The sequence below is a fragment of the Macaca fascicularis genome, chromosome 20 (assembly GCF_037993035.2).
Source record: "Macaca fascicularis isolate 582-1 chromosome 20, T2T-MFA8v1.1".
Classification (NCBI taxonomy): domain Eukaryota; kingdom Metazoa; phylum Chordata; class Mammalia; order Primates; family Cercopithecidae; genus Macaca; species Macaca fascicularis.
Genome location: NC_088394.1, coordinates 3,685,359 through 3,704,116, shown reverse-complemented (window position 1 = coordinate 3,704,116; position 18,758 = coordinate 3,685,359). Strand labels below are relative to the sequence as shown.

Here is an 18,758-nt window from a genome sequence, read left to right as displayed (position 1 = left end):
CACACGGGTGGCAGTTTTCAAACAAGAATTTGGAAATTTTTCCAAGTTGGAAAAAAAAATTCAAGAGGATTTCCAAAATGTTGTGTTTACAAAAAGTATTACTTAGAACTGGGCATGGTGGTGCGTATCTGTAGTCCCAGCTACTTGGGACGTTGCCTCAGGAAAATGGCTTGAGCCCAGGAGTTTGAAGCCAACCTAGGCGACATCTCAAGACCCCATCTCAAGAAACAAAAACTAGGCCGGGCGCGGTGGCTCACGCCTGTAATCCCAGCACTTCGGGAGGCCGAGGTGGGCGGATCACGAGGTCAAGAGATGGAGACCATCCCAGGCCAACATGGTGAAACCCCGTCTCTACTAAAAATACAAAAATTAGCTGGGCGAGGTGGCGGGTGCCCGTGGTCCCAGCTACTCAGGAGGCTGAGGCAAAAGAATCGCTTGAACCCAGGGGGCAGAGGCTGCAGTGAGTGGAGACCACACCACTGTACTCCAGCCCGGGAGGCAAAGCGAGATTCTGTCTCCAAAAAAAAAGGAAAAACAAATTAAAACAAAGGAATACATATATACACATATATAAGAGTTAGAGCGGCTGAGCGCAGTGGCTCACGCCTGTAATCCCAGCATTTTGGGAGGCCGAGGCGGGCAGATCACCTGAGGTCGGGAGTTCGAGACCAGCCTGACCAACACGGAGAAACCTGGTCTCCACTAAAAATACAAAATTAGCTGGGCGTCGTGGCGCATGCCTGTAACCCTAGCTACTCGGGAGGCTGAGGCAGGAGATCGCACCATTGCACTCCAGCCTGGGCAACAGGGCAAAACTCCATCTCAAACAACAACAACAACAACAAAGGAAACACAAAAAACAACGGTCAGAATGACTCACATTCCAAGGGTCTCTTGGTGAAAAAGTTTTTCTGTTTTTTTTTCAGACAGAGTCTGTCACCCAGGCTGGAGTGCAGTGGTGTCATCTTAGCTCACTGCAACCTCCGCCTCCTGGGGTCAAGCGATTCTTAGGCCTCAGCCTCCTGAGTAGCTGGGATTATAGGCACCCGCAACCACGCGTGGCTAAATTTTGTTGTGTATTTTTAGTAGAGACGGGGTTTCACCATTTTGGCCAGGCTGGTCTCGAACTCCTGGCCTCTAGTTACCTACCTGCCTCTCAAAATGCTGGGATTACAGGCGCTCTACTGAACAGCAGAAGCTTCTTGTTCTTGGGTTTGCTTTACTCATCAAAGAAGGGGTGGCATGCATTATATGTTGTGAAATTTTCTAAGATCTAATATCATATTCTAAAAATATATAGAAACCATTTCAGAATGTTAAGACTATAATACTAAATTACCCCAATCCTGCCACTCAAATGCACAACTACTTCCATTGTTGAATTAATGCCTTTAACACACTTCCTTTTCTGTAGCACACACAGCGTTCAATCATGTCTGCTACTGCATCCCTCTCGAGAGTAGGAAGCCCCCACCCGAGGCCACCTGGAATCTTTCTAAAAGACCATTGCATGAGGCAAGACCACCCTTAATGGTCCTGCCTTAAAAGCGCCAATTTAAATCCTCAGCAGCAATACTCGACATGGCCACAAGATGGTGATGTTGCTCCGGAAATGTTCCTATTGCCTTGGTAAAGTCACACGGGTGGCAATGATTTCAAACACGAATTTGGAAATTTTTCCAAGTTGGAAAAAAAAAAGACGATTTCCAAAATGTTATATTTACAAAAAGTATTACTTAGAACTGGGCATGGTGGTGCGTATCTGTAGTCCCAGCTACTTGGGAGGTTGCCGCAGGAAAATGGCTTGAGCCCAGGAGTTTGAAGCCAACCTAGGCGACATCACAAGACCCCAACTCAAGAAACAAAAACTAGGCCGGGCGCGGTGGCTCACGCCTGTAATCCCAGCACTTCGGGAGGCTGAGGTGGGTGGATCACGAGGTCAAGAGATCGAGACCATCCCAGGCCAACATGGTGAGACCCCGTCTCTACTAAAAATACAAAAATTAGCTGGGCGTGGTGGCGGGTGCCCGTGGTCCCAGCTACTCCGGAGGCTGAGGCAGGGGAATCGCTTGAACCCAGGGGGCAGAGGTTGCAATGAGCCGAGACCACACCACTGCACTCCAGCCTGGGAGACAGAGAGAGACTCCATCTCAAAAAACAAATTTTAAAAAAAGGAAAAAAAAACAAATTAAAACAAAGGAATAAATATATACACATATATAAGAGTTAGAGCGGCTGAGCGCAGTGGCTCACGCCTGTAATCCCAGCACTTTGGGAGGCCGAGGCGGGCAGATCACCTGAGGTCGGCAGTTCGAGACCAGCCTGACTAACATGGAGAAACCTGGTATCTACTAAAAATACAAAATTGGCAGGGCGCGGTGGCTCACGTCTGTAATCCCAGCACTTTGGGAGGCCGAGACGGGTGGATCATGAGGTCAGGAGTTCGAGACCATCCTGGCTAACATGGTGAAACCCCGTCTCTACTAAAATTACAAAAAATTAGCCGGGCGTGGTGGCGTGCGCCTATAGTCCCAGCTACTTGGGAAGCTGAGGCAGGAGAATGGCGTGAACCCGGGAGGCGGAGCGGAGCTTGCAGTGAGCCGAGATTGTGCCACTTCACTCCAGCCTGGGCGACAGAGCGAGACTCCGTCTCAAAAAAAAAAAAAAAAAAAAAAAAAAAAAAAAAAAAATTATCTGGGCGTGGTGGCGCATGCCTGTAACCCCAGTTACTCGGGAGGCTGAGGCAGGAGATCGCGCCATTGAACTCCAGCCTGGGCAACAAGGGCAAAACTCCATCTCAAACAACAACAACAACAAAGCAAACAAAAAAATAACGGTCAGAATGACTCACATCCCAAGGGTCTCTTGGTGAAAAAGTTTTTCTGTTTTTTTTTCAGACAGAGTCTGTCACCCAGGCTGGAGTGCAGTGGTGCCATCTTAGCTCACTGCAACCTCCGCCTCCTGGGGTCAAGCGATTTTTAGGCCTCAGCCTCCTGAGTAGCTGGGATTATAGGCACCCGCAACCACGCGTGGCTAAATTTTGTTGTGTATTTTTAGTAGAGACGGGGTTTCACCATTTTGGCCAGGCTGGTCTCGAACTCCTGGCCTCTAGTTACCTACCTGCCTCTCAAAATGCTGGGATTACAGGCGCTCTACTGAACAGCAGAAGCTTCTTGTTCTTGGGTTTGCTTTACTCATCAAAGAAGGGGTGGCATGCATTATATGTTGTGAAATTTTCTAAGATCTAATATCATATTCTAAAAATATATAGAAACCATTTCAGAATGTTAAGACTATAATACTAAATTACCCCAATCCTGCCACTCAAATGCACAACTACTTCCATTGTTGAATTAATGCCTTTAACACACTTCCTTTTCTGTAGCACACACAGCGTTCAATCATGTCTGCTACTGCATCCCTCTCGAGAGTAGGAAGCCCCCACCCGAGGCCACCTGGAATCTTTCTAAAAGACCATTGCATGAGGCAGGACCACCCTTAATGAGAAAGCGCCAATTTAAATCCTCAGCAGCAATACTCGACATGGCCACAAGATGGTGGTGTTGCTCCTGAAATGTTCTTATTGTCTTGGTAAAGTCACACGGCTGGCAGTTTTCATACAAGAATTTGGAAATTTTTCCAAGTTGGAAAAAAAAATTCAAGAGGATTTCCAAAATGTTGTGTTTACAAAAAGTATTACTTAGAACTGGGCATGGTGGTGCGTATCTGTAGTCCCAGCTACTTGGGACGTTGCCTCAGGAAAATGGCTTGAGCCCAGGAGTTTGAAGCCAACCTAGGCGACATCTCAAGACCCCAACTCAAGAAACAAAAACTAGGCCGGGCGCGGTGGCTCACGACTGTAATCCCAGCACTTCGGGGAGGCCGAGGTGGGCGGATCACGAGGTCAAGAGATCCATACCATCCCGGCCAACATGGTGAAACCCTGTCTCTACTAAAAATAGGAAAATTAGCTGGGCGTGGTGGCGGATGCCTGTGGTCCCAGCTACTCGGGAGGCTGAGGCAGGAGAATCGCTTCAACCCAGGTGGCAGAGGTTGCAGTAAGCCGACACCACACCACTGCACTCCAGCCTGGGAGACACAGCGACACTCTGTCTCAAAAAAAAAAATGGCCGGGAGCGGCGGCTCAAGCCTGTAATCCCAGCACTTTGGGAGGCCGAGACGGGCGGATCACGAGGTCAGGAGATCGAGACCATCCTGGCTAACACAATGAAACCCCGTCTCCACTAAAAATACAAAAAAAATTAGCTGGGCGTGGTGGCGGCGCCTGTAGTCCCAGCTACTCGGGAGGCTGAGGCAGGAGAATGGCGGGAACCCGGGAGGCGGAGCTTGCAGTGCGCCGAGATCGCGCCACTGCACTCCAGCCTGGGCGACACAGCGAGACTCCGCCTCAAAAAAAAAAAAAAAAAAAAAAAAGAAAGAAAAAAAATTAAAATAAATGAATAAATATATACACATATGTAAGAGTTATAGCGGCTGGGTGCAGTGGCTCACACCTGTAATCCCAGCACTTTGGGAGGCCGAGGCAGGTGGATCACCAGGTCAGGAGATCGAGACCATTCTGGCTAACATCTAGTAAAACACAAAAAATTAGACAGGAGTGGTGGTGTGCACCTGTAATCCCAGCTACTTGGGAGGCTGAGGCAGAAGAATTGCTTAAATCAGGAAGTTGGAGGTTGAAGTGAACCGAGATCATGCCACTGTACTCCAGCCTGCGCAAAAGAGGGAGATTGCCTCAAAAAAAAAAAAGAAAAAAAAAAGAAAGCAAAATCCAATTAACAAATTCAGTAAAGACTATCTTTCTAAACATGTTTTTTTTTTTTTTTTTTTTTCCAAGAAAGACCAAAATATTACTTAGAGAAGACGCTACCTTCTAGTTCTCAATCCACTGGTCCTTCTTATTTCCTTTCTACTCTGGTCATATTTGTTATTCATTGGTGAATTTTATTTTACATGTTTATAACTTAAAAACATTTAAGGCCAGGCGCGGTGGCTCACGCCTCTAATCCCAGCACTTTGGGAGGCCGAGGCAGGAGGATCACTTGAGGTCAGGAGTTTGAGACCAGCCTGACCAACATGGAGAAACCCCATCTCTACTAAAAATATAAAAATTAGCTGGGTGTGGTGGTGCATGCCTGTAATCCCAGCTACTCAGGATGCTGAGGTAGGAGAATCACTAGAAGCCAGGAGGTAGAGTTTGCGGTGAGCCAAGATTGCACCATTGCACTCCAGCCTGGGTAACAAGAGCGAAACTCCATCTCAAAAACAAAAACAAAAAAAAGTTAAATAACTAGTAAGAGATATATTGAAATATTAAAAGTAGGAAGAGTATTGATTTTTTTCTTGAATTTCTTGTTCTCAAAACGGTTTCCCATGTGCACAAACTCTTTTTACAGTGGGAAAATATTAAACAAGTTTAAGACAGGCCGCATCTCCTGAGTAGTAATTTAATGTTATGCAGGAGGATCAAGAGTAATATCAAGTAGAACAGAGGAATTAATTAAATTGAGGATATTAAAATCCCTATTGTAGGGGCTAGGTGTGATGGCTCATGCCTGTAATCCTAGCATTTTGGGACGGTGAGGCAGGAGGATCTCTTGAGGCCGGGAGTTTGAGACCAACTTGGGCAACACTGTGAGACCCTGTCTCTACAAAAAGTTTGGCGTGATGGCGGGTGCCTGCGGTCCAGCTACTCAGCAGGCTGAGATGGGAGGATTGCTTGAGCCCGGGAGGTTGAGGCTGCAGTGAGCAAAGATATCACCACGACTGGTCCATGAAGCTTTTATTTCAATTATTTTTACATATAATTCTAGTCTATATAAGAATTACGTGGAACATTTGATAAAAATGTAGATTCCAGGATTTCACATCTAAAATTCTAGCTGAGGTTCTAGAGAGGGATTCAAGAAGAATCCAAGGCCAGGCATGGTGGCACATGCCTCTAATTCCAGCACTTTGGGAGGCCGAGGCGGGTGGATCACTTGAGGTCAAGAGTTCAAGACAAGCTTGGCCAACATGGCAAAACCCCATCTCTTATAAAAAATACAAAAATTAGCTGGGCATGGGGGCGGGCACCTGTAATCCCAGCTACTCTGGAGGGTGAGGCAGGGAGAACTGCTTGAACCCGGGAAGTGGAGGTTGCAGTGGGCCAAGATCGCGCCATTGCACTCCAGCCTAGGCGACAGAGTGAGACTCCGTCTCGCGGGTAGGGGGAAAGGAAAAAAGACTCCAGATTTCGGGCGGTGGGGAGAGGATCGGGGAAGAGGCAGGAACAAGAATCTAGATTTTTTTTTTTTTTTTTTTTTGGGGACGGAGTCTGGCTCTGTCGTCCAGGCTGGAGTGCAGTGGACAGATCTCAGCTCACTGCAAGCTCCGCCTCCTGGGTTTACGCCATTCTCCTGCCTCAGCCTCCCGGGTAGCTGGGACTACAGGCGCCCGCCACCTCGCCTGGCTAGTTTTTTGTATTTTTTAGTAGAGACGGGGTTTCACCATGTTAGCCAGGATGGTCTCGATCTCCTGACCTCTTGATTCGCCCGTCTCGGCCTCCCAAAGTGCTGGGATTACAGGCTTGAGCCACCGCGCCCAGCCAAGAATCTAGATTTTTAGCAAATACTCCTGATAACTGATAGACTATGAACCAGACTTTGACAAACACTAGAATAGATGCCCTTGAGAAAAAGATGACTGTGGCTAAAGTGACAAGCCTAAGACACACACGAGGTTTGCTTTGTCCTGGGCACTAAAACACCTCAAGTATTTTATCTACATCATCTCATTTAATCTTTAATATCATACAGGTTTCCTCATTAATGTTGCATAAAATCGTTAACGGCCAGGTGGGGTGGCTCACACCTGTAATCCCAGCACTTTGGGAGGCTGAGGTGGTGGATCACCTGAGGTCAGGAGTTCGAGACCAGCCTGACCAACATGGCAAAACCCTGTCTCTACTAAAAATACAAAATTAGCTGGGCGTCGTGGTGAGCGCCTGTAATCCCGGCTACTCGGGAGGCTGAGGCAGGAGAATTGCTTGTACCCGTGAGATAGAGGTTGCAGTGAGCCGAGATCCCACCATTGCACTTCAGCCTGGGCAACAAAAGTGAAACTCTGTCTCAAAAAAAAAAAAAAAAAAGTTGGACGCGTAATCTTTGCACTTTGGGAGGCCGAGGCAGGTGGATCATCTGAGGCCAGGAGTTTGAGACCAGTCACGCCAACATGGCAAAACCCCGTCTCTACTGAAAATACAAAAACTAGCCGGGTGCGGTGGCTCACACCTGTAATCCCAGCACTTTGGGAGGCCAAGGCAGGCGGATCACGAGGTCAGAAGTTCAAGACCAGCCTGGCCAACATGGTGAAACCCCATCTCTACTAGAAATACAAAAACATTAGCTGGGCGTGGTAGTAGGCGCTTGTAATCCCTGCTACTCGGGAGGCCGAGGCTGCAGTGAGCAGAGATCGTGCCACTGCACTCTGGCCTGGGCAACAGAGCGAGACTCTGTCTCAAAAAAAAAAAAAAAAAAAAAAAAGGAAAGGAAAAAAAACTAGCTGGGCATGGTGGCACATGCCTATAACTCCAGCTACTCAGGAGGCTGAGGGAGAAAAATCGCTTGTACTCCAGAGGTGGAACTTACAGGGAGCGGATATCCCACCATTGCACTCCAGTCTGGGTGACAAGAGCCAAACTCCGTTGCAAAAAAAAAAAAAAAGGCCGGGCGCGGTGGCTCAAGCCTGTAATCCCAGCACTTTGGGAGGCCGAGACGGGCGGATCACGAGGTCAGGAGATCGAGACCATCCTGGCTAACACAATGAAACCCCGTCTCTACTAAAAATACAAAAAAATTAGCCGGGCGTGGTGGCGGCGCCTGTAGTCCCAGCTACTCGGGAGGCTGAGGCAGGAGAATGGCGGGAACCCGGGAGGCGGAGCTTGCAGTGCACCGAGATCGCGCCACTGCACTCCAGCCTGGGCGACAGAGCGAGACTCAGCCTCAAAAAAAAAAAAAAAAAAAATGTAACATGCTTACTTTGTATCATTGGGAAAGTCATGGCTTCCTTTTTTCCTTTTACTTTTTATTTTATTTTATTTTTTTTTTTTGAGACAGAGTTTCACTCTTTCACCCAGGCTGGAGTGCAGTGGCATGATCTCAGCTCACTGCAACCTCCGCTTTCTGGTTTCAAGCGATTGTCCTGCCTCAGCTTCCCAAATAGCTGGGATTACAGGTGTGCGCTACCACGCCTGGCTAATTTTTGTATTTTTTCAATAGAGACAGGGTTTCACCATGTTGTCCAGGCTGGTCTCGAACTCCTGACCTCATGATCCACCCATCTCGGCCTCCCAAAGTGCTGGGATTACAGGCGTGAGCCACCGCGCCTGGCTGAGTTCCTCTTTTTTGAAAGTATCAGCAATTTAACAAGTTTCAGGAGCCTTACGGGTATTGGGGGGGAACCTCAAGAAGAGAGGAATTTGCTCAAATTTTAAGTACTACAGGCAAAATCTGATGGAGAAGGCATCTTGGGCTTGCCTTCTGTGTCTCAGGATATCAAACAACAGATTATTATTTTTTTTTTTTGAGACAGAGTCAAGCTCTGTCCCCCAGGCTGGAGTGCAGTGGCACGACCTCGGCTCACTGCAAGCTCCGCCTCCCGGGTTCACATCATTCTCCTGCCTCAGCCTCTCCAGTAGCTGGGACTACAGGCGCCCGCCACAACGTCTGGCTAATTTTTTGTATTTTGTTAGTAGAGACAGGGTTAGCCAGGATGGTCTCGATCTCCTGACCTCCTGATCTGCCCGCCTCGGCCTCCCAAAGTGCTGGGATTACAGGCGTGAGCCACCACGCCTGGCCTCTCTTTTCATTTTGAGATGGAGTCCCACTTTGTTGTCCAGGCTGGAGTACAGTTGCATGATCTCAGCTCACTGCAACCTCCACCTCCCAGGTTAAGTAATTCTCCTGCCTCAGCCTCCTGAGTAGCTGGGATTACAGGCGCGGACCACCACGCCCAGCTAATTTTTGTTTTTAGTAGAGACGAGGTTTCACCATGTTGGCCAGGCTGGTCTCGAACTTCTGACCTCAAGTGATTGGCCCGTCTTCGCCTCCCAAAATGCTGGGATTACAGGTGTGAGCCACGGCACCTGGCCGAAACAACAGACTTTCAAAAGTCTAAGGTTCCTTATGGAGACTTCCAGCAAGGCAAATTCAGGTGAGCTTATCTGGTAAATGAGTACTACATAATCGGGCCAAATCTAATGAGATCAGCCTTATTATCAAAAATACGTTTCCTTGGCCAGGCACAGTGGCTTACGCCTGTAATCCCAGCACTTTGGAAGGCCGAGGCGGGAAGATCACTTGAGGTCAGGAGTTTGAGACCAGCCTGGCCAACTTGGTGAAACCCCGTGTCCACTAAAAATACAAAAATTAGAACTGAAAAAAAAAAAAAATACAAAAATTAGCTGAGTGTGGTGGTGTGTGCCTGTAATCCCAACTACTTGGGAGGCTGAGGCAGGAGAATTGCTTGAACCCCAGGGGGCGGAGGTTGCAGTGAGCTAAGATCACACAACCACACTCCAGCTTAGGTGACAGGGTAAGACTCCGTCTCCAAAAAAAAAAAAAAATTTTCCTTGATTATGAGATCAAAAGAAAAATGTGTGCTTCAGTGGAAAATGATACATTGTTTAGAACACATCTTTCCAGATTATCTTATTCTCCTCTTTGAGCTATTTGTACAACTCTGTAAATTGTGAACAGCTGAGAAAAATGCAAAGTAATTCTAGCATATAGGAGACAGGGTCTAGCTCTGCTGCCCAGGCTGGAGTGCAGTGGTGCAATCACTACAGCCTCAAACTCCCAGGCTCAAGCGATCCTCCCACCTCGACCTCCTGAAGTGCTGAGACTACAGGTGTGAGCCACCAGGCCTGGCTTCTCTTTTTCTATTTAAATAAATACGGCCGGGCGCAGTGGCTCACACCTGTAATCCCAACACTTTGGGGGGCCAAGGTGGGCAGATAACGAGGTCAGGAGATCGAGACCATCCTGGTGAACACGGTGAAACCCCGTCTCTACTAAAAATACAAAAAAATTAGCCGGCCATGGTGGTGGGCACCTGTAGTCCCAGCTACTTGGGAGGCTGAGGCAGGAGAACGGCGTGAGCCTGGGAGGCAGAGCTTGCAGTGAGCTGAGATCGTACCACTGCACTGCACTGGGCAACAGAGCAAGACTCTGTCTCAATAAATAAATAAATAAATAAATAAATAAAATAAATACAGACATGTAAATAAATTCCCCCACTGTGGAAGAGGCCAGTTTTGCCTCCATTTGCACATTCACTTCAATATTCCTGATCTAGAATCTTCCAGATTATTCTCTGGATTCTCTTTTTTTTTTTTCCCCCCATCAGAGTCTTCTTCTGTCTCCCAGGCTGGAGAGCAGTGGCTATATCTCAGCTCACTGCAACCTCCGATTTCTGGGCTCAAGTCATTCTCCTGCCTGTGCCTCCCATGATCTGCCCACCTTGGCTTCTCAAAGTGCTGGGATTATAGGCATGAGCCACCACGACCAGCCCATGTAATTTTAAAAATTGCTGACTGGAACCTAATGATTTTAACACCAATGACTAAGCAGTTTGAAAAACAGTGCCCTAGACCAAAAAAAAGGAAATAAAACTGTTTTATACTCATGTAAAACAAACACATGTTAAAGATTTCACTTATTGTTAAAGAGCCAGTGAGCCGGAGCTCGGGAGTTCGAGAGCAGCCTGGCCATCATGGTGAAACCCTGTCTCTACTAAAAATACAAAAAAATTAGCCGAGTGTGGTGCGTGCCTGTAATCCCAGCTGCTCAGGAGGCTGAGGCAGAACTGATTGAACCTACCTGGGAGAAGGAGGTTGCAGTGAGCCAAGATCGCACCACTGCACTCCAGCCTAGGCAACAAAATGAGACTCTGTCTCAGGGGGAAAAAAAAAAAGAAATTTTCAGTGCATTTAACAAAAAACAAGTATATTTTATGAAACTTTTGTTACTTTTTTTTTTTTTTTTTCTACAGTGGATATGTTGTGTGGTAGATACAGGGGCCCTAATGTGTTTCTTTTGTGATGTTCAATCTTCATTCGTACAAATTTTTTTTTTTTTTTTTTTTTTATTTGAGACGGAGTCTCGCTCTGTCGCCCAGGCTGGAGTGCAGTGGCCGGATCTCAGCTCACTGCAAGCTCCACCTCCCGGGTTCACGCCATTCTCCTGCCTCAGCCTCCCGAGTAGCTGGGACTACAGGCGCCCACCACCTCGCCCGGCTATTTTTTTGTATTTTTTTAGTAGAGATGGGGTTTCACCGTGTTAGCCAGGATGGTCTCGATCTCCTGACCTCGTGATCCACCCGTCTCGGCATCCCAAAGTGCTGGGATTACAGGCTTGAGCCACCGCGCCCGGCCTTTTTTTTTTTTTGAGACAGTCTCACTCTGTCACCTAGGCTGGAGTGAAGTGGCTCGATTCTAGCTCACTGCAACCTCTGCCTCCTGAGTTCAAGCGATTCTGCTCCTAAGGCTCCTGAGTAGCTGGGATTACAGGCACCCGCCACCACGCCCAGCTACATTTTCTGTATTTTTAGTAGAGACGGGGTTTCACCATATTAGCCAGGCTGGTCTCAAACTCCTGACCTCTGGTGATCTGCCCGCCTCGGCCTCCCAAAGTGCTGGGATTACAGACACGAACCACCATGCCTGGCCGCACTCAGTACAGATTTCTTAAGTGAATGGAGCACGGGCTGGCAGATGTGCACGGAAAGCTCCAAAGTCTCAGTTTATGGTGCATCACTCTTATCCTCTCTCCCCATCTCCCAGAACTGTGGGTGCGGAGCAATTTGAGTGCAATGCCAGATGGCCTGCTGAGACACTGCGGTCCTGCCGGTGGCCACAAGGGCTCAGTGTAGCCTGCTGGGACACTGAGGTCCTGCTGGTGGCCACAAGGGCTCAGTATAGACCTAAGGGTCACATGTCAGCAACTGTCAGGTGTCTTTCAGACACCAGCAGGTCCAAACTCTAATCAGTAAGGCTGGAAAACCAGGAGGCTCTTTTGGCAGCTGAAGGAGCAACAGAATTACCTTTACACGTGAGTGAGAGACGCCACCATCATCTCCCACACCTGGGTCACGGCACTGGCTTGCTGGGCAGGAGACCCCGGGGGAAAATCCCGTAACTTCTCTGGGCTGGTTTCACCTGTGAAGAAAGAAAAGTGGCAAATGAAATATCGCAAGTGAAATTATTCCATGCACTGTCGAGTGTTACAGAAGAACAAGGCATTCTGCATCCAGGTGCAGCAGGGGTGCTGAGGGATAGGAGCAGGAGGAGGGAAGGCGCTTTGTTTAAAAAGCTTCTGGGCCAGGCGCGGTGGCTCAAGCCTGTAATCCCAGCACTTTGGGAGGCCGAGACGGGCGGATCACGAGGTCAGGAGATCGAGACCACCCTGGCTGACACGGTGAAACCCCGTCTCTACTAAAAAATACAAAAAACTAGCCGGGCGAGATGGCGGGCGCCTGTAGTCCCAGCTACTCGGGAGGCTGAGGCAGGAGAATGGCATGAACCCGGGAGGCGGAGCTTGCAGTGAGCTGAGATCCGGCCACTGCACTCCAGCCTGGGCGGCAGAGCGAGACTCCGTCTCAAAAAAAAAAAAAAAAAAAAAAAAAAAAAAAAAAAAAAAAAAAAGCTTCTGAATGGGCTGGTGGCAAGGTGGCTCACACCTGTCATCTCAGCAGTTTGAAAGACTCAGGTGAGAGAACTGTTTGAGCCCAAGAGTTCGAGACCACCCCTCCACACACACCATTTCTACAAAATTAAAAAAAAAAAAGCGCTCCTGGAAGACTCCAATGTCTACCCACCTCCCACCTACCCACTACTGAGCCATGAGCATTGGAGGTGCACTTGCCTTGGACATGAACCCCTATGGTGATAGCACACGCTCAGTGGGTGCACACAGACCTTCCTCCTGGAGAGGCTGAAGGTGGCAGAGATGCCCAGATAATTAAAATTGACTCAAAATGAGCTTCACAATCTCAGCACTGTTGACATTTTGGGCCGGATGATTCTGCTGTGGGAGGCTGTGCTGTTCAGCGTGGGGTGTTCAGCAGCATCCCCGGTCTCTACCTGCCAGATCCTAGTGTCATGCCTTACCACACGTTGTGACCATCAGCATTGCAGAATGTTCCCTGGGGTGCAAAACTGCCCAAGAGCCACAGCTCCAAAGCAACTTAGAAATCAGAGGGCACCGAAAGGGAGAGCTTGGCCAATGAGACCCCCCCCAGCCGGGTATTCCCCAATCACCCTCCATCATAATCTTAGCGAAGTTTATTTACTCCTTCCCATAGCTTAATGCATCCTCAAATCTCTCTCCCTTTATGCCTGATATACCCATCTTCCCTCTCCTTTCCATTCCCACCACCTCAGGACATCATCCCTTACCACAACCTCTTTAGCCCAAGCCAAAGCCTCTGAACGATCTTGCCAGCTCTGGCAAGCAGCCACTCCAATTCTCCCTATAGGGTGCTGACAGGCCACTCTTCCTAAAGCTTAACTTTCAGCCTGTCTCTCCCCAGTTAAATCATCTCCATCTCCAGCTTTAGTGCATCATCAGCTGGGTGTCATAAACGCTCCACAATGTAGTCCCAACCTCAGCCTTGTTCCTTCCACACGTGCCGCCAGTAGCATTTGGGAGAGGAATAAGAGAAACATGATAGAATCACACGAGAAAATCTAGATCAAGCCCTGGAAATCATATTGACCCTGGAAAGCAGAAATATGAAAATAAAAATAAGCCGTTTCTTCGGAATTGGAGTTCGCACATGATTATCTGACTATAGAAGTTCAGTTTCCTCCCAGGACAAGGAATAAAGGGAACAACGGGCAGGGTTTCGAGCGAGAGTTTCAACTACGTCAGACCCGTTATGTGCAGGCTCCATGGGTTAGCCGCGGCCTTTTGGAACCGGGTGGAAGAGAATGGAACGGAATTGAATCCGAACAGATCCAGCTGCGTCATGTGAGCTTAAACAAGCGTCTCCCTTTAAACTTGTGCTTCAGTCATCCAGACCCACAGGCGCAGTGTACACGCGTAAAAGGCATTTCTCAGTGTCGGCTGTGGGTCAGCAAAGTTCGAAAGCCGTCACCAGAGATCTATAGAGTCAGAAGCCGGAGCGGGGTGCGTCCAGATCCGCAAAAGTGCAAGGTCACTGGGACCGCCCGAGCTGCAACCGTGGGACGGGGCTGGTGCTGCGGGTTCAGGAAGGCAGCGCTGGGCGGGGCGGACACCGCCAGGGAACGGAGGGCGAGTGCTGGGGTCCTTGAAGTGGGGGTGTCGGGCTTAGGCCAGGGGACGGGGGTGGGGTGAGGAAGGAGGGGCGAGGAGCAAGGGGGGAATCGCGGGACACCCCACAGGAGGCGGCTGAGCGCCGGGACGCAGACCCCTCCCCAGCACCCGCAGCCCTCGGGACCCCCGGGAGAGCCGGGCCGGGGGCGCGTCCACGCCGGGGACGCGGGACTCTCCCGGCCCGCAGGGGCCCGTCCTCACCGACGGCAGCGGGGCCCTCCCTCTCCGGCGACAGCGCCGCGGCGGGTCCCTCAGCCTCTGCCGCTGCAGCAGCGGGGGTCGACCTCGCGGCCCAGGCAGTCGCCGCCACGCCGACCCCGGCGCCCGCTCCCAGCCCGGACCTGCCCCGCGGGAGCGAGCCCCGTGACCGCGCGCGCGACCCCGCCGGGCAGCCGGCCTTGCGGAACGCCCAGGCGAGCTCCTTCCGAGCATGCGCAGCAAGACCGCGTGGCCCGTTCCTCAGGTAAATCCGCTCCTCCGGGTCTTCCCTGCGCGTCGCCGAGCCGCAGGCCTGGCCTATCAATGCATGGGGGCGGGGACGAAACTCACTGAAAAGGCGGGGCCATCCCGAGATTGGACGCCGGCGTCCAGGGGCGGAGCTAGGATGGGGGTGCTGGATGGGACGCTCTTGGCGTAAAGTTGCTGGAGTAGGGGGCGCTTAATTGAGACCCCAGGACGGTCCCCAGGATCTGAGGATGCCCGCAGGAAGCGGAGCGCTTGCTGAGATGCACCCTTGGGTCTGTCAGTTTCCTGAGCCCGTGGAAAGGCGATTCTCATGCATCTCATTGACGCCCCCAGTGACCCTACCCCAGAGCGGAGCCAGTGTGATATTCAAATAAACAGCGATAGCAACGGATTATAACCTTGACTACAATAAGAGTCCAAACTGAAGGAAATAAGTCAATGCGGGAGAAGGGACAGTTCTTTCTTACATCAGAAAGCTAACAAAAAAAAAATACCTGGGCCGGGCGCGGTGGCTCCTGCCTGTATTCCCAGCACTTTGGGCGGCCGAGGCGGGTGGATCACCTGAGGTCAGTAGTTCAAGACCAGCCTGGTCAACATGGTGAAACTCCGTTTCTACTAAAAATACAAACATTAGCCGGGTGTGGTGGTGGGCGCCTGTAATCCCAGCTACTCGTGAGGCTGAGGCGGGAGAATCACTTGAACCCGGGAGGCGGAGGTTGCAGTGAGCTGAGATGGCGCCACTGCACTCCAGCCTGGGCAACAGTGAGACTGTGTCAAAAAAATAAAAAATAAAAAATAAAAGCAGAAATATTACATAGTATTACAAAGGCTGCATGACGAGTGATGTAACACATAGAATGTAGAAGCAGATATGACAGCCAGTAGTCTTCTGTTACGCCAGCAACAAAGATATTTGCAAAAATGTAAAACTATGTCACTGTTCTCTCTAAATTTCTTTGGAAAAATATTGTAGTTTTCCATAAAACTATGTTATGTTAACAATCAGTTTACTGTTTTGTTTTTTTTTTTAGTAAGAGCTTTATTGAAATATAATTCACATACCATACATTTCTCCCATTTAAAGTGTACAATTAAATGATATTTAGTATAATCACAGAGTTGTGCAAGCAGCACCATAGTCAGTTTTAAAACCTTTTATCACTCCAAGAAGAAACCTTTAGCCATCACCCTCCAATTTGCTAATCACCCCAGCCGTAAGTAATATGATCTATTTTTTGTCTTTATAGATTTGCGTATTCTGCACATTTCGTATAAATGAAATCATGCAACAAATATGTGGTCTCTTGTGACTGACTTCTTTCACCTAGCCTTAGCATAGCACTTTCAAAGTTCATCCATGGTGGCCAGGTACAGTGACTCGTGCTTGTAATCCCAGCACTTTGGGAAGCTGAGACAGGAGCATCGTTTGAGCCCAGGAGTTTGAGACCAGCATAGGCAACACAGTGAGACTCTTTCTCTACAGAAAAAAAAAAAAAAAAAGAGGAACAAGAAAAAATTAACTGGATGTGGTGATGCGCTGTAGTCCAAGCTACTCAGGAGGCTGAGGTGGAAGAATTGCTTGAGCTTGGGAGTTTGAGGATGCAGTGAGCTGCGCTCATGCTACTGCACTCCAGGCTGGGCGACAGAGCAAGACCCTGTTTTTCAAAAAAAAAAAAAAGTGGCAGAACTTAATTACTTGTTTTTTTTTCTTCTTGAGATGGAGTCTTGCTCTGTCGCCCAGGCTGGAGTGCAGTGGCACGATCTGAGCTCACTGCAACCTCCACCTCCCGGGTTCAAGCGATTCTCCTGCCTCAGTCTCCTGTGCAGCTGGGATTACAGGCACTTGTCACCACGCCCAGCTTTTTTTGAGAGAAGTCTGACTGCCACACCCAGGCTGGAGTACAATGGTGCTATGTCGGCTAACTGCAACCTTTGCTTTCCAGGTTCAAGCGATTCTCCTGTCTCAGCTTCCCCAGTAGCTGGGACTACATGCCTGCGCCACCATGCCTGGCTGATTTTTGTATTTTTAGGAGAGACGGGGTTCCACCATGTTGTCCAGGCTGATCTCGAACTCCTGACCTCAGGTAATCTGCCCGACTTGGTCTCCCAAAGTGCTGGGATTACAGGCATGAGCCACCATGCCTGGCCAGGATGCTGTTTTTGTTTATTTGTTTTGTTTTTGAGACAGAATCTCCCTCTGTCGTCCAGGGTGGAGTGCAGTGGTGAGATCACAGTTCACTGCAGCCTCAATCAAACTCTTGGGTTCCATTGATCCTCTTGCCTCAGCCTCCAAACTAGCTGGCACTATAGGTGCACAACACAGCACCCTGCTAATTTTTGTATTTTTAGTAGAGACGAGGTTTCACCACGTTGGCCAGGATGGTCTCCTGACCTCAGGTGATCCACCCGCCTCGACCTGCTAAAGTGCTAGGATTACAGGCATGAACCACTGCAATCTGCCTGTTATTCCTTTTCAATATTTTTGCCACCTCTGGGTCTCTTGAGTTTCTAGTTGTCATCTTTCTTGTCAATCTTTGTGAAAATGAATCACTACCTTTAATTTTACATCATTGAGACCACTGCAATTATTATTATTATAATTATTTTGAGGCAGAGTCTCGCTTTGTTGTCCAGGCTGGAGGGCAATAGTGCGATCTCGGCTTACTGCAAACTCTGCCTCCGGGTTCAAGCGATTCTTCCACCTTAGGCTCCCGAGTAGCTGGGATTACAGGTGTGCACCACCGCCACGTCTAAGTTTTTAATTTTTTTAATTTTTTTTTTTTCAGACGAAGTTTCGCTCTTCTTGCCTAGGCTGGAGTGCAATGGCGTGATCTCGGCTCACCGCAACCTCCGCCTCCCGGATTCAAGCGATTCTCCTGCCTCAGCCTCCCGAGTAGCTGGCGCCACCACGCCTGGCTAGTTTAGTATTTTTAGCAGAGACGGGGTTTCTCCATGTTGGTCAGGCTGTTCTTGAACTTCCGACCTCAAGTGATCCGCCCGCCTTGGCCTCCCAAAGTGCTGAGATTACAGGCATAAGCCACCCTGCCCGGTCTTAATTTTAATTTCAATTTTTACTAGAGACGTAGTCTCCCTATTCCCGAGGCTGGTCTCAAACTCCTGAGCTCAAGCGATTCTCTCGCCTTGGCCTCCCGAAGCACTGGAAAACAGACGTGAGCCACTCCAGTCAGCCTCCTTTTGGGATTCTTGCAACTTTTCTGTAGGTGAGAAATTATGTCAAAGTAGAAGCTGGACAAAGGAAATACTCCCTTCATCCCCCGAGCATTCCACGAGGTGAAAGCCTGCTTTTCCCGTTGGTCCAACCCTCGCCCATTGGTTCAGCCCCGGCCCATCCCTCGCCCATTGGTCCAGCCCCGCCCATTGGTTCAGCCCCGCCCTACACCCATTGGTTCCGCTCCCTTCTATTGGCTCAGCCCCCCTTTGGCCCCGCCCCACCCATTAGTTCAGCCCCCGTCCATTGATGTCCAGCACTCTCCCATTGGTCCAGGCCTTGCCCATTGGTTTAGCCCTCGACCATTGGCTCACCCCTCGCCCATTGGTCCCACCCCCACCCACAGGCCCCGCCCTCGCCGCTGCGCGTCCCTGGCCCACCACGCGCCATTCTCCAGCAAGGAGAATACACTCGGCATTCTCCAGCAACGCGGTGCGGTACCGGGTTGACTCCAAGTGCGAGGAGCCGCAGGGTCCTGGTTACTGTTTTCCTGTGACGCTTGGCGGCGGCGGCCAGAGCGGCCCCAGCACCGCGCCCTGGGCTCACTGCGGCTCTCCTATCATCCCGGGGTCATCACCGTCCGCTTGCACCCTTCTCCCCGCCCAAGCCTCCCTCTGGCTGCGCGTCATCCGCTGGCTCGCGGAGGGCGCCGCTCCACCCTGGGAGACCCCGCGCCCCCGCCTCACTGCCTGCCCATCTCCTCTCACTCT

At 49.8% G+C, this 18,758-nt stretch overlaps 1 protein-coding gene and 1 long non-coding RNA gene across 22 annotated transcripts in view; one reads left to right on the top strand and one right to left on the bottom strand.

The window, feature by feature from the left end:
* Nucleotides 1–14,777, bottom strand: part of FLYWCH1 (FLYWCH-type zinc finger 1) — a 53,527-nt gene extending 38,750 nt beyond the window's left edge. For 18 of the 21 annotated variants that reach the window (XM_005591006.4, XM_074028650.1, XM_074028648.1 and 15 more), the window contains exons 1-2: nt 14,556–14,777; nt 12,100–12,214 (exon numbers count right to left, since the gene is read on the bottom strand). The gene's annotated coding sequence lies outside the window, so the exon portion shown is untranslated. Of the gene's footprint in view, nt 1–12,099; nt 12,215–12,920 lie in introns of all 21 variants that reach the window. The other 3 variants (XM_074028646.1, XM_074028647.1, XM_074028653.1) reach the window with 1 other exon arrangement.
* On the top strand, nt 14,067–18,002 carry LOC135968806 (uncharacterized). The gene is made up of 3 exons (XR_010583769.2): nt 14,067–14,817; nt 16,763–16,903; nt 17,606–18,002. It is a non-coding gene; the product is annotated as an uncharacterized lncRNA (long non-coding RNA).
* Nucleotides 18,003–18,758: the final 756 nt, after the last annotated feature.